At 34.6% G+C, this 11,212-nt stretch overlaps 1 long non-coding RNA gene across 1 annotated transcript; it reads right to left on the minus strand.

Annotated features, from left to right (window-relative positions):
* Positions 1–219: 219 nt before the first annotated feature.
* Positions 220–10,746, minus strand: LOC103942021. Its single transcript, XR_666564.3, has 3 exons — positions 10,636–10,746; positions 989–1,145; positions 220–502 (listed from the first exon to the last, which is right to left on the minus strand). It is a non-coding gene; the product is annotated as an uncharacterized LOC103942021 (long non-coding RNA).
* Between the last annotated feature and the right edge of the window lie 466 nt (positions 10,747–11,212).

Here is an 11,212-nt window from a genome sequence, read left to right on the forward strand (position 1 = left end):
ATTTAGATGTCTTGATATATTGTTTACTTGATATTTTGCAACTTAACTTCGCATATCTTCTCGATTCTCTCATACCGATCATTTTGTCCTCCAAATGTTTTATTGCAGTGATGCGTCCCAGAACTTCTCAAAATTTGTCCAAAGATTGTAGTCATATCTCAAAATGCTTAAAAAGATATTGACAAATTGATACTAAACTAATATATATATATATATATGTACAATTACCTGTGAGAATATCATGTCAATCAATATGAGAAGACAGTTAAGAATAATCAAGTAAGTAAAACCAATGTGAGGGAATGTGTAGATGAACACCTGGTAACTTTTCAAAATTTGTTTTTGTATTGAAGCACACTTGTGCGTCATGGGGGACAATTTTGTAGGTCGGTATACAACGACTAGAACAAAAGTGTGTGATCTCATAAACATGATTAGATTTAATCTTTGGAGCAATGTCCTCTTAATCCATTTCTTTTGCAGAGGCTTGAATTGCATCTTTCTACATGATTAAAAATAAATTTAAAAAAAATTAGGAAGATAAATATGAACAGTGCATCATTTAAAGTCAAAAAATATCATACAACAGTTAATAAAATCATGACTTTGTAAGTGAAATCAGAATGAAAAGACAGTCTAGCAACACTAATGTGTATGTAAGTTAGGTGCAAACTGGAATGAACACCTTATTTGTGTAATATGAGATCAGATGATAAATCAAGTAGACCTTCCAAATCCAATCCTATAGGTGAAGTGAGTGTGAAGAGACAGTCGAGCAACACTGGTGTAAAGTTATTTTGGTGATATGAGATCTAAAGAGAAATCTAGTAGGCCTTCCTTCCTATCTAATTCAAGCATTGGCAATGATGACCAGGAAGATGTTTTTAAGACAGAGTGATGACATTTCTTATTTAGGTCAACATTATTGATAAATTCTTGGATCATGGTATTATCAAAATTAAAAACCTAAAAAAAACAAAATTCTTACCATTTCATCAATCAATATACATTGAAGACCGCCAAACGTATTATCCTTTCCTATAGCTTTAGGTCTCCAAATTCGGCATACTCGGGACTTTGATCTTCTTATTAGACTGAAAAGTTAATAAACTTCAGATAGGATCTATCTTCATTCCGCAACAAAACTGCAAGCAAATATACATGGGATTAGAATAAATGTGTAGAAATGTATGAAAATTTATGCAAAAACATTCTAGCAAAGAATAGGAACACAAATAATCTTTTTAGAACACTATAAATACAGATGATCTTAACAAAAGACTGCAAATTAACATGTTTTATCCAAACCATAGTCTTCTTCCTGTCATTATGTTTACTAACTCAAACCGTGTACAAAAACTAATCGCTTAAGATATGACTTGAAAAAAAATCACACGCCTACTTAAACACATAAAGCATCAAACTTTTTTCAATTTGAAAATACAAATCAGAAAATAAAACCAAATTTAAACAAAAAAAAAAAAAAAAAGTGAGGTGAGGTGATCTTTTACTAGACACCCCATCTTTGTGCCTTCAAAGGCAAGTGCTCAACTTCAACTACTGATTCCTCCAACCTTGTATACGCCTGCTTATTACTGATTAATCATTGAAACAAAAGCTTTGAGTTAAGTAGATGCCATTTGAAGGAAAATTTGTGAAAAACATGTTCATTTAAGCAACATCAATAGCATGCAATTAACAATTAAAGGCGGAATCATGCTTGTATGCACTTAAAACAAAACATTTACCCATGAAATTCAAAGCCTAGTAGATAGGTGAATCAAGACTCAACTCAAAAATAAAGTGAGTTGAGAAATCAATACCTTTGTAGATTCCTCTTTGCATAAGCAAAGGCTAATCACCCAAAGAGAGGGTCTTCATTCCTTGCATCTTGGATCCATGGATTTGGATGGATGAAAAGGTTTCTCCAAGTTCCCAAAATTGAGAACCTCTAAGTCTCCACACCAAGGTATATTGAAAGAAGAAATGAGTGACCTAGAGGAAGTAAGATTGCTAGATTTTCCCCTCTAGATTAGCCGAATTCTTTGAGAGCAAAGGGAGGTTTGTGTTCTCATCTTTACTCCCTAGAAAACCCTAAGGATGAAATGACTATAAAGATGTCTTTATACCACCTCACAATGGAGTGGCAAACTTGCAATTAAGCCAAGTTCACTACCCTCTTCTAAATGGCCGGCCTATGGGGATTAATTGGGCTATTTGGGCCTTTGTGAATCATTATTCATTAAGTTGTCATACAACTTAAGTCAATGGGCTTGACGTTCGAAGCCCATTGGGCCTTAAGGTCCAAAACTATCCCGAGGTCTTCAACGAACTTATTCGTTTGATTAATAATCATATTAATTAATCCTTGCCATAAATAATTAAACCATTTAATTATTCTTACTCATCTCCGTTGAATCTTCAAACTCTACCTTACACGGTGTACGATCCATTAGGTTCTTTTTAGCGAGGCAGTGGGCGATTCAAACTCTTTCAAATCGATTGTGCATTGAAACTTACTTTCAATTCTCCCGTTAATGATAATACACTTTTAGGGCTTCCACAAACCATGAGTGACACCTAGCAGCATATCATGGTTACCCAAGCTAATCAGAAGAGGTGGAGAACCTATTCAGTTTAGGATTACAAATGCAATACGGTCTTTCTCTAATACAATACTCTTGACCACATTGTTTGGTTTGATAGTTTATTCATGTCTACTATCCAATGTGAATCTTTGTACTTATATGATTACCTTGAATGTGATCTGGAACACATTCCAACATCTCATTCATACTCTGGCCAGAGATTCCAAATCATATCATAGAGTATTCTCCCTCAAACAGTTTGAAGGTTAGAGATCCCTTGTTGCGCATTTACTTGCCTCCATGGCTAAGTGGCTTAACCCCAACGATGCCGTGGACACCCTGATAGAGTGACGTTGACATAATCAAAGATTAAGGACCTAACCACAAGACAACTGTGATGCCTCAGGTCAAAAGACTAATTTGCATTATCCCAACCATGAGTTCTCATGTGACATGAATATGAGAACTCTTCGTTGATCGTGTTCAGTGAACTCATTCTCTATTGAGCACCTACGTACTTGTCTTGATGTCACACACACCAATGACTCGAGACTAGTCACTCTCCCTGAGAGAAGACATAGCACGTACTGATCTTAACGGACTGTCAATGCCCAATTGACAATCCTATGATCAGGAACGTTTAGGATGTGTCAACGAAAGAATGGTCTCATGAATCTAACTTCTTTAGATCGCATTCTTCCAATCACATATTCCTTGGACTTATCGTTTAAGCATATAACATTTATATGAGACGGCTCAAACAATAATGTTTGCCCTTTAAACTACATTAGTTTGAAATGTCCGTAAGTATCATCATATGATTGGTTTTAGGGCACATTTCCAACAATCTCCCACTTGCACTAGAGCCAATCAGCTTAGTCATCATTGATGATACCTCTTCTGTAATTCATTTCATAAATGGCTGAGTAGTAGGCCTAGACAATGGATATCTTATATGTTATCCATAGAAGCAACCTTGAGAATAACGACGTTACCATTATACATGATTCTCAATCATGTGGTTCAGTCTCTCATTTGAGTTCGGACCTTGATGAGACCTTGATTCCCTGGCTTGAGCTATCGCCCCATTAGTGTCATACACTTTCTGGTTGGAACCGAATGAAGAGTTCATGAATGAACTTTCCCATCCAAACAACAATGTTGTAAGCTTCTATATGGCAATATATTTTGCATACATGATGAAACACATTAAAGTCATTTACTTTTAACGTTTCCACCCAAATATCTCTTTAGTCATAATAAAGAGATATCTCTTTATCACTTCATTCATAATGAAGAGATATTCTATGATGGATTGGATTCATAATCTAATACATTTACGCTTCCATTACGTTACTCTAATTCTTCCTCATTCTTGAGGAATCCATCCTTAGTATTTCTTAAATACCTAAGGACTCACTTGACAGTTGTCATGGTTCTGATCCTGGGCTTGCACTGATATCATCTTGTACCGTTCTAGGTACGACTTATATCAATGTTTTCATACAATATGAAATACATAAATCACCTTTCTGCGTATGCATAAAGGATTCTATTTACGCATTATTTCTTTGGGAGTCAAAGGGTACATTCCCTTTGAGAAGAACAACTTCCTAGTCTCACTAGAATTGTCATTCTAATTGAAGTTTATCATCATATGAGAAACTTCCTAGCATCTCTTGTTTATTTTAGGGATTGATATAATCCAATTATATCTTGAAATCTATCATTATAGATTTCCATCCCATGTATATAGACTATGTCTCCCATATACATTCTATCATTATAGAATGTTTAAAGTCATAACTTTAACGATGAAGAATTCCTTTCATTTTCAAAATTAATATATATCATGTATATATATTCAATTTAGGAATATAATCAACTCCCACTAATCTTTTGTAAACCTAGTAAACAAAAGATTCATTTACATCTTTATGAGAAATCAAACAATTGATCTTTTCTCATAAGACGTTTATGGCTCCCACTAGCTTGCTAAGATCCATGATGGATGGATCTCTACAACTAACATGTCTTAGAAGTATATATCATATATATATGGGTAATTGATAATGTCCAACGAACTAAATCTTATTTATGTTCATTCTTCTCCTAATGGAGAAATTCATTATCTTATGATGCTACTTTCCTTGATGTTTTTCAAGGAAATTAATCTAAAGTGTTACTTTTTCCTTGGATCAAATCTAAGGAGGTAAATATTTTAGACGTCTTACTCATCTACTTACATTTCTTGAATTCTTTGAAACCTTTTGCAAAGTATTCGGACTTATGTTTATTCAAAATAAACTATAGTCCAACCGAGAGTGATCTTCGGTGAATGTCATACAACATGAGTAGTATTATGTTGTGGACAAGTGCCACTAACATCTAAGTGAATTAACCTCAACAACTTTGTGATTCTTTCTTCTTTCCAAAAGAATAAAGATTCGAACATTTCGCCTCTATACAATTTTAACAAGAAGGTATTGGATCCGGATCTAACGATCCAAAGCATCCATCTATGACCAACTCATAACTTATGTTTTAGATGTATCACAACTCAGTTGGGATTAGTCACTACCTTGTAACCTTTTGGGTTTTAAGCATCATCGTATTCTAAACAGTTAAACTACCACATCATCTCTACTATAGAGACAACCAATTAAATTACAATAATCTAATTATTGATTAATAAAGAACAATGTTTTTGTCAAACAAAACATTTATCTATCTCTACTATAGTGACGGATTTAAGTTCCTTAAAATTGGAATGTAAAGACAATCTTTAGTATTTTCCAATTTCTTTGGTAGTTCATATGAGGAAGTAAGTACAATCCGCTTTCGCAGAGATCTATATTCGATTCACGTTTGGAATGTGAAGTACTTTCTCTTCTCTCATTTAATCTTCTACTTCTTATTAGCACACTTTTACAACAATTGTAAAACATAGTTACTAATACGGAATCAAGCATTCAAGTAGAAGAACCAACTGTTTTGAACTATTTCAAGAACATATTACAACACCTTCGAAAGGTGTGTTCTTGACACTTGCAAGACATTTCTTGCAAATACCCCTTCCAATGTCCATCCTTTCATAAAGAAAGTTTGTTCCCTTGGAGTTATTTTGCCTTCTTCATTTGACTTCCCTTTTGACTACAATAGTCATGGTCCCTAAACTCCCACTATCTCTCTTGAAACTCATTTCAAATGTGTTATACACATCAAACGATTTGGAGAGCGTGCGGTTATTGTTCACTATATAGTTTACAATAAACTTAGTGAACCATTAGGATAGGGACACAAAGGTGAAGTCTTTGCCTAGTTTCCGTCTCGTTAAGTGGTTTAACACTTCAACACTCAATGATTTAAAATCATCATAAGTCCATATAAATGGACTATTTTTGTCAACCAACCATTATGTTCTAAACATAATAACAAACTTTCAAGAGTTGTTCAAGGCAACTCTCATTTCTTCATACAACAATTTGTAAGTGAAGAATCATGGCACATAAAGTGTCCATGCCCTTGTGCTTACTTCTCAAGTTCTTTATTCGTGTAACAAAGAGACAAGCACTAAAGTTTGTGTTGATTAAGGGTTGTTCAAAGCAACTCTTATTTCTTCATACAACATTTGTATTTGAAGAATTATGACATTAAAAGTGTTGTCCTTCTCATGTTAGACTTATCTAACATATTCTTCCAATGATACATTATCAATAGGAAGATTGTGAGGATGAGACTACTTAGTTACATCTACAAGCCATTAAAGACAATCTATGGGATTGTAGAACTAAGTCCGGAAATTAAAGCGTTCGGTTTTTTTTTTTTTTGTCAAGTTTTGGATAGCGTTTGCAAATATATTGGTAAACAAATACATAACGAATATAAATTGATTGATTTTAAGCCATTTGATTCGGGTCTTTAAATCAAATAGCACCACCCACTATTTTTGGCAAATTCCATATCCCTCATCGGAATTCGAGAGTTTTGGAGGAAACTCTTAGTAGGGTATGGGAGGCTCACTATTACCAAGCCCACCTCACGATTATACGATGTTGGTTAGCAAAAATAATGATGAGAGAATAACGCTTTACTCATTTACAACGTTTGTAATTACCCATCTAGTTTGGCCTCTAGAGAATGAATGCCTCAGAATTATATCATGTTGGCACCATTGCACTTAGTTAAGTTATTCCTCCCATGCTTAGTTTATGTAGAGGTTCAAGCACAACCTCAGAATTATATCATGTTGGCCATACTCGTTGTCTACACTCACCTCATCATATGCGTATAGACTCCTCCTGAATGTAAGCATGCACTTTGTACTCCCCCATTATAGGGTGAAGCCGGTGTACAAGTCACAAACGATTGAAGCCTACCACGGTGGAAGGCCACGAAGAGATATTCAAAGCATCTCTCGCTTATCAACTTAATATTGATTTGGTTGAGGGTTTTAGGTCTCATCACATATAAACATACATTTTAATCTAATTAAAACATTTTGATCCTATTACAACTATTGGTCCATTTGATTGATTTAGTTGTATATAATACTCCCACTAAGCTTTTAAAACGGTTTTTAAAGCAAGAGTATATGATACTACTAACATAAGGTTTGCATTCATTGATGAACTATATAGTTGCCTTAGGGCCTTAGGATGACTATGAACCTTTGATTCGATTCAAACACGAGCCTAGTGTTGAATCTCGGTCTAGGGATGGAGATTGATTTTAGTTACGCGTTTAATCACATTAAGGCGTGTTGTCTTATTGGGCGTTGGACCCAACTACTCCAATTTCATGCATATCGAATAAAACAAGAAAGGAGTACTTCAAAGTAAATAAGAGCTTATGCTCTTTTACAACAATTGATCAAATCAAATTACTTTAAAGTAAAGAAGAGCTTATGCTCTTTTACAACAATTGATCATATCAAATTACAACCAAAATTTAATCTACACATTCCCATGGTTCAAACAAATTTGAAACGGCCTTTCACATAGCTCAATTATCGTAGGCTAAGGTTCATAATCACCCTTTCTTTAATTAATCAACGCTTTAACTAATTAAACTTGAATGCAACATTTTCATTTGGTTTTTGTATCCATAGAATTGATTTAAATGGAACTAAATATAATGAAAATCCAATTCTCATTAAAGAGACAAAACAATTTTTGTTCTCATTCTATTTGGGCCATTTTGCAAAAACACAAACTTTTGGGTCAAAATACAAATACACAAAAGTATCAAAACTTTATTTAATTGCACAAAAGCACCCCACTATAGGGGTGGCCGGCCATAGGATAGTAACATAGAGATTTTTGATAAAAAGAATTTTGTAAGTGGATTTTGGTGGGTGAGATTAAAGATGGTGGGGATGGTTTGAAAAGAAAATATACCTTTGATATAATTAAAAACATTTAATTATTTCTTACCAACAAACATCATCCATCAACTAATATTCAAAATTATATCTTTGACATAATCATCACCCATTAACTAATAATCAAAATTATATCTTTGACATAATCATCACCCATCAACTAATAATCAAAACTTTATGTAAAACATAAAACTTTTGAATCAAAACTTCAAAACTTTTTGTTCTTGATAAGAACTTCAAGAAATATGAAGAACATACATGAAAACTCATAATAGCTCCATGGATGTTTTCTTTCATCAAAAACTCAAATTTTCACAACTCAAAAGAAGGTTAATATCCTAGGGTACTTAGGGGTTCCAAAAAGCACTTTAAAACCATTTTAACAAGCCTAACATGAACCCAAAAAATCACCCTTTGGATTTGGCCGAATTTCCCAAAACACTTGGCACCAACTTTTAGTTCCATTATTCATGCTCATATGAACTACATCTACAACATTTGAGATGGCAAATTTTCTAACAAAATTTACATTCAAAGAAGCAAGAATAAAGCTTGTAACAATTACAACATTCAAATCATAAACTATGAACTACAAAACCCAAAAGGATTCACCAACTACTAGACTTAGGCTCTTGATACCACTTGAAGGAAAATTTGTGAAAAACATGTTCATTTAAGCAACATCAATAGCATGCAATTAACAATTAAAGGCGGAATCATGCTTGTATGCACTTAAAACAAAACATTTACCCATGAAATTCAAAGCCTAGTAGATAGGTGAATCAAGACTCAACTCAAAAATAAAGTGAGTTGAGAAATCAATACCTTTGTAGATTCCTCTTTGCATAAGCAAAGGCTAATCACCCAAAGAGAGGGTCTTCATTCCTTGCATCTTGGATCCATGGATTTGGATGGATGAAAATGTTTCTCCAAGTTCCCAAAATTGAGAACCTCTAAGTCTCCACACCAAGGTATATTGAAAGAAGAAATGAGTGACCTAGAGGAAGTAAGATTGCTAGATTTTCCCCTCTAGATTAGCCGAATTCTTTGAGAGCAAAGGGAGGTTTGTGTTCTCATCTTTACTCCCTAGAAAACCCTAAGGATGAAATGGCTATAAAGATGTCTTTATACCACCTCACAATGGAGTGGCAAACTTGCAATTAAGCCAAGTTCACTACCCTCCTCTAAATGGCCGGCCTATGGGGATTAATTGGGCTATTTGGGCCTTTGTGAATCATTATTCATTAAGTTGTCATACAACTTAAGTCAATGGGCTTGACGTTCGAAGCCCATTGGGCCTTAAGGTCCAAAACTATCCCGAGGTCTTCAACGAACTTATTCGTTTGATTAATAATCATATTAATTAATCCTTGCCATAAATAATTAAACCATTTAATTATTCTTACTCATCTCCGTTGAATCTTCAAACTCTACCTTACACGGTGTACGATCCATTAGGTTCTTTTTAGCGAGGCAGTGGGCGATTCAAACTCTTTCAAATCGATTGTGAATTGAAACTTACTTTCAATTCTCCCGTTAATGATAATACACTTTTAGGGCTTCCACAAACCATGAGTGACACCTAGCAGCATATCATGGTTACCCAAGCTAATCAGAAGAGGTGGAGAACCTATTCAGTTTAGGATTACAAATGCAATACGGTCTTTCTCTAATACAATACTCTTGACCACATTGTTTGGTTTGATAGTTTATTCATGTCTACTATCCAATGTGAATCTTTGTACTTATATGATTACCTTGAATGTGATCTGGAACACATTCCAACATCTCATTCATACTCTGGCCAGAGATTCCAAATCATATCATAGAGTATTCTCCCTCAAACAGTTTGAAGGTTAGAGATCCCTTGTTGCGCATTTACTTGCCTCCATGGCTAAGTGGCTTAACCCCAACGATGCCGTGGACACCCTGATAGAGTGACGTTGACATAATCAAAGATTAAGGACCTAACCACAAGACAACTGTGATGCCTCAGGTCAAAAGACTAATTTGCATTATCCCAACCATGAGTTCTCATGTGACATGAATATGAGAACTCTTCGTTGATCGTGTTCAGTGAACTCATTCTCTATTGAGCACCTACGTACTTGTCTTGATGTCACACACACCAATGACTCGAGACTAGTCACTCTCCCTGAGAGAAGACATAGCACGTACTGATCTTAACGGACTGTCAATGCCCAATTGACAATCCTATGATCAGGAACGTTTAGGATGTGTCAACGAAAGAATGGTCTCATGAATCTAACTTCTTTAGATCGCATTCTTCCAATCACATATTCCTTGGACTTATCGTTTAAGCATATAACATTTATATGAGATGACTCAAACAATAATGTTTGCCCTTTAAACTACATTAGTTTGAAATGTCCGTAAGTATCATCATATGATTGGTTTTAGGGCACATTTCCAACACCATTGTCTTCTTCCATTTCCTTAAAACAACCACAAACCCATATCGATGTGGATTTGGGAAAAAAGATATTTCAAAATCTAATCATCAAAATTAGGACAAAAAACCTAAAATTAAAAATTAAAAAAAAAAAATTGAACCCTGGGAAGAGAAAATTTTCTGAAAATCAAAATATCCCATATGAAGAAGTGAAAAGATTTGTCGAGGAAGATTAAGAGTTCAATCCATACCTTGAATGCTTGATAGTGAAGTCGCGAGGGATAGGTGTGAGAGATTGCGAAATTGAATTTGTTGGTTTGAAGGCTTGAGGGGGTTTTCCAATGGCTGTGAGTGAGAGAAAAAGGCAACGAGGGTTATTAGGTAGTGAAAAGGTAAACCGAATAGATAGGAGACGACACGCACATTAGATGACAGCGCACTATCGTATAAAAGCAACACATATGCCTTGGCTTTTTAGTCATTTCACTGTGCAACAAAGAAAAAGACAGAACAATTTAAACAGAATAACAGGGGCAACACCGTCATTACACTGTTCTTATGAACATTTTTTTTCCTTAGGGCTTTAGTATATATTATTTGCCTTGTTCGTTTTTCTATTGCATTTCTAAGTGACGAGACAACATATTCATTCATTTGGTCATTTAGAGAATTTTTGAATGTCATGCCAGGTGATGCTTCAAAAATGATAATTACTAATCAAGATCCGGCAATGACAAAACCCATTCCTACTGTTTTCCAAACACGTTTCACAGATTCTGTACATGGCATATTTTGGATAAGTTCTCGAACAAGCTTCATGCGATCAAC

The sequence above is a fragment of a genome, unplaced genomic scaffold (genome assembly GCF_019419815.1).
Source record: "Pyrus x bretschneideri cultivar Hongxiangsu unplaced genomic scaffold, Pyrus_bretschneideri_v1 Contig20, whole genome shotgun sequence".
NCBI lineage: Eukaryota > Viridiplantae > Streptophyta > Magnoliopsida > Rosales > Rosaceae > Pyrus > Pyrus x bretschneideri.